Source organism: Phoca vitulina, unplaced genomic scaffold (genome assembly GCF_004348235.1).
Source record: "Phoca vitulina isolate PV1807 unplaced genomic scaffold, GSC_HSeal_1.0 scaffold10, whole genome shotgun sequence".
Classification (NCBI taxonomy): Eukaryota; Metazoa; Chordata; class Mammalia; order Carnivora; family Phocidae; genus Phoca; species Phoca vitulina.
The window spans coordinates 30,110,471-30,115,293 of record NW_022589713.1 but is presented as its reverse complement, the minus strand read 5'-3'; the positions used below and the strand labels follow the sequence as shown (position 1 = coordinate 30,115,293).

General features: G+C 38.9%; 1 pseudogene; it reads right to left on the bottom strand.

The window, feature by feature from the left end:
• Nucleotides 1–1,859: 1,859 nt before the first annotated feature.
• LOC116635241 lies at nt 1,860–2,394 on the bottom strand (annotated as a pseudogene).
• Between the last annotated feature and the right edge of the window lie 2,429 nt (nt 2,395–4,823).

The following is a 4,823-nucleotide window of genomic DNA, read 5'->3' as shown; positions in this document are numbered from 1 at the left end:
ACAAAGCTGTAGTGATCAAGACAGTATGGTACTGGCATAAAAACAGACACATAGATCAATGGAACAGAGCAGAAAACCCAGAAATGAACCCACAGCTATATGATCAACTAATCTTCGACAAAGCAGGAAAGAATATCCAATAGAAAAAAGACAGTCTCTTCAACAAATGGTGTTGGGAAAACTGGACAGCAACATGCAGAAGAATGAAACTGGACCACTTTCTTACACCATAAACAAAAATAAATTCAAAATTGATGAAAGACGTAAATGTGAGACAGGAATCCATCAAAATTCCAGAGGAGAACACAGTCCCTAACTTCTTTGACATTGGCCGTAGCAACTTCTTACTAGATACATCTCCTGAGGCAAGGGAAACAAAAGCAAAAATGAACTATTGGGACTTCATCAAGATAAAAAGCTTCTGCACAGTAAAGGAAACAATCAACAAAACTAAAAGGCAGCCTACATAATGGGAGAAGATATTTGCAAATGACATATCAGATAAAGGGTTAGTATCTAAAATCTATAAAGAACTTATCAAACTCAACACCCCAAGAAACAAATAATCCAGTTAAGAAGTAGGCAGAAGACATGGGGGCGCCTGGGTGGCTCAGTCGTTAAGCGTCTGCCTTCGGCTCGGGTCGTGGTCCCAGGGTCCTGGGATCGAGCCCCGCATCGGGCTCCCTGCTCCGCGGGAAGCCTGCTTCTCCCTCTCCCACTCCCCCTGCTTGTGTTCCCTCTCTCGCTGTGTCTCTCTCTGTCAAATAAAATAAATAAAATCTTTAAAAAAAAAAAAAAAAAGAAGTAGGCAGAAGACATGAAGACATTTTTCCAAAGAAGACATCCAGATGGCTAACAGACACATGAAAAGATGCTCAACATCACTCATCATCAGGGAAATACAAATCAAAACTACAAAGAGATATCACCTCGCAGCAGTCAGAATGGCTAAAATTAACAACACAGGAAACAACAGATGTTGGGGAGGATGTGGAGAAAGGGGAACCCTCTTATACTGTTGGGAATGCAAACTGGTGCAGCCACTCTGGAAAACAGGGTGGAGTTTCCTCAAAAAGTTAAAAATAGAACTTCCCTATGATCCAGCAATTGTACTGCTAGGTATTTACCCAAAGGATACAGAAATGCAGATTCGAAGGGACACATGCATCCTGATGTTTATAACGTCATTATCAACAATAGCTGAATCATGGAAAGAGGACAAACATCCATCAACTGATGAAAGGATAAAGAAGTGGTACATATGTACAATGGAATATTACTCAGCTATCAAAAAGAATGAAGTCTTGCCATTTGCAGCAATGTGGATGGAACTAGAGGGTATTATGCTAAGTGAAGTAAGTCAGTCAGAGAAAGACAAATACCATATGATTTCACTCAAATGTGGAATTTAAGAAACAAAACAAAAGAGCAAAGGGAAAAAGAAAAAAGAGAGAAAGAAGCAAACCAAGAAACAGACTCTTAACTATAGAGAACAAACTGCGGGTTACCAGAGGGGAGGTCGGTGGGGGGGGGGGGAATAGGGGATGGGGCTTAAAGGGGGCACTCATCAGAGCACTGGGTGTTGTACGTAAGTGATGAATCACTAAATTCTATACCTGACACTAATATTACAGTGTATATTAACTAACTGGAACTTAAATAAAAACTTGAAAAAAAAAAAAGCAGGTTACAGAAAACCCCCAAAGATCCACAATCAGTGCTATAGATGCAAAAAAGCTCCCCTATGACTCCCCCAATAATACTTCACAACAAACATATCAAACTTGATTTTCATTAGACTGTTGTTATATCTTCACACTAATAAATATAAAAAGCCAAGACCCAGATTATATATAAGGCTATGAATATATATATAGCCATGGAAACAATTCTTGAGCTTTGTCTTCCACATAAGAGTGCCAAGTCTCTTCATAAAAAGCAATTACAATTTGAGAACACTTCATATTTGCCTCTTTTGCCAGCACCAGCTCTGCCTCATCTGAATCTTTCCACGTCATGACGAACATTAATTCACCACTGCTGTCTGTGGCACTAATTGTTTCAGGATCAAGACTGGTTTGTCAGCAGCATCTCTTTTCTTTGATTTGCTATTATTACATTCACTGTCAGATAAAGGTTTTCTTTCTGTATCAGCTTTTTGAGAATTAATAAATGCTTCAATTAACTCTGGACAATCTAAATTTTCTTCAGGTTCACAAGTATTGTTGGCATTGTCAGTAAGTCCCTTCCACTGCAGGAAATACTCCATCTTCCCATTCCTGTCGGTCCAGTACTTTTTCCACCAAGATTCTTCAGATTCTGCCTCTTCCATGTTTTACTCTTTCCATTCTGTTTCTCTCCCATTTTTTGCAATGTAGTTTAATTGGATGCCATTTAAGATTTTTTTTTATTTTTAAAAGATTTTATTTATTTATTTGTAAGAGAGAGAGAAAGCGAAAAAGCAAGCACAAGCACAAGCAGGGGGAGCTGCAGGCAGAGGGAGAAGCAGGCTCCCTGCTGAGCAAGGAGCCCAATGCAGGATTTTAGCCCAGGACTCTGAGATTATGATCTGAGCCGAAGGCAGATGCTTAACCGATGAGCCAACCAGGCATCCCAATCAGATGACATTAAAAAAAATTATTTTAATTTCAGTATAGTTAATATACAGTGTTATATTTTTTCAGGTGTACAATATAGTCATTCAACAATTCCATATATTACTCAGTGCTCGTCAAGATAAGTGTACTCTTTAACGATCAGTTTGTTCTCTATAGTTAAGAGTCTGCTTTTTGGTTTGTTGGATGCCATTTCTTATTGCAGACTTGAAGAACTATTATTCACTGCCTCTGATCTGCTCCAAGTTCCTGGTTGGCAGTGTCTCTGGCCATGTGTGTTCTAAGTCCAAGCTCCCTTGTTTCTTAATACAATGCTTTGACTTGACCTTTTATGGCTTCTATCTAAAAGAAGGGATAGAGATGTGATGAGCACTGGGTGTTATACACAACTGATGAATTGTTGAATACTATATCTGAAACTAAAGATGTATTGTGTGTTGGGTAATTGAATTTAAATAAAAAAAATAAAAAAGGGATAGAGAATGGGTGGGTTGGGTTGGAAATAAATAAATAAATAAATAAATAAATAAATAAATAAATAAACCTTTTTTTTGTGGCTGAAATCTCTAAGTAAGACGATGTTTAGCTAAATTTTTTCTTTGTCATTAAGCTGTTGATTTCCCAAAGAAAGGTATCACTAATACTGAAAGTAATTTCAAATTTCATAAAAGAATTTAACTGGAAACAAATATCTTCAATCTACTTATGCAAAGAGCCAGAGACAATGACTGAATAAATTGCAGAATTTGGATGAATCTGAAATAATGATATTGTTCTATTGGCTGCAAATCATTACAGAGGTTCTAGAAATACTAGTCCTGTCACTACTCATGCTTCTGAGAAAATGTTAAAGGGAACGGGATACATTAAATTCTACTTTATTGGGGCGCCTGGGTGGCTCAGTCGTTAAGCGTCTGCCTTCGGCTCAGGTCATGATCCCAGGGTCCTGGGATCGAGCCCCGCATTGGGCTCCCTGCTCAGAGGGAAGCCTGCTTCTCCCTCTCCCACTCCCCCTGCTTGTGTTCCCTCTCTCGCTGTGTCTCTCTCTGTCAAGTAAATAAAATCTTTAAAAAAAAATTCTACTTTGTTAAGATGAGTTCCCATATGGCTGTATAGTGACATATTGACATGGTAAAATGAAGAGGTAAAATTAGCTGGTGAAGGGCTGCACCTTCATAGTCCAATCTAATTTCAGAAAACAAATGCACAGATAAAAGTCTAGCATTTTATTTCATGCCACTGATGAATGAAATATTTAGAGGACCAATTGTTTTCTATCTTTTCTTAGGTACTATGTTTTTAATCCATGGGCCCAACGTCTCCCTAGGAGGTTCCCATCTTGGTATGTATACTGTGTTAGCCATTTTTTTTTTTAAAGATTTTATTTATTTATTTGACAGAGAGAGAGATAGTGAGAGCAGGAACACAAGCAGTGGGAATGGGAGAGGTAGAAGCAGGCTTCCCGCCAAGCAGGGAGCCCGATGTGGGACTCTATCCCAGGACCCTGGGATCATGACCGGAGCCGAAATCAGACGCTTAACGACTGAGCCACCCAGATGCCCCCGTGTGTTAGTCATTTTTACCTTACCAAGTATACGCTGGTCATTATTATCTAGCTCAGAAAAGAGAAAGTGGACTATTATGTGACCATGCACAGGTAAGTCTTGGTAAGGAGCGAGAGTACAGGTTATAGACACAAGACAGTTTTGGGGAAGCATAGTAGAACTAAACTGAAATTTGCCTCTCAATATGGCCTCCTCTTTCTGAACACATTCTCCTTTCCACAATCTCCACACTCAGGACTCTCATGCTGTTTAATTTATGGTCAATTAATTTATACAAATGGGTAACAGTGTGTTTTCCTTCTTAAAAGCACATATGCCTTTAAAAGATGTTACTTTGTTTAACTCAAGAAATGCATTGCAAATATTCAAAGCCATTGAGAAAAGATCATTTGCAGGAGTTTTGGGAAAGACCTGCTTTAGAAACTTTGGCTGTAATCCTGGGCAGGTAGAAGGATGTTTATAGGGACAGGGAAGCTGTGTCTTTTTGGGGGGAGGGGTCCGTAGTAGGAACAGAAAGAATAAAAATGCTGGATGATGCCAATGGATACAAATGGGGAGAAGGTAAACCAAGATGATGATGTTGGGAAAATAATTAGCTTTAGCTCTGGAGATTGGTAATTTCTATCTTCAAACTTCTGAAGGA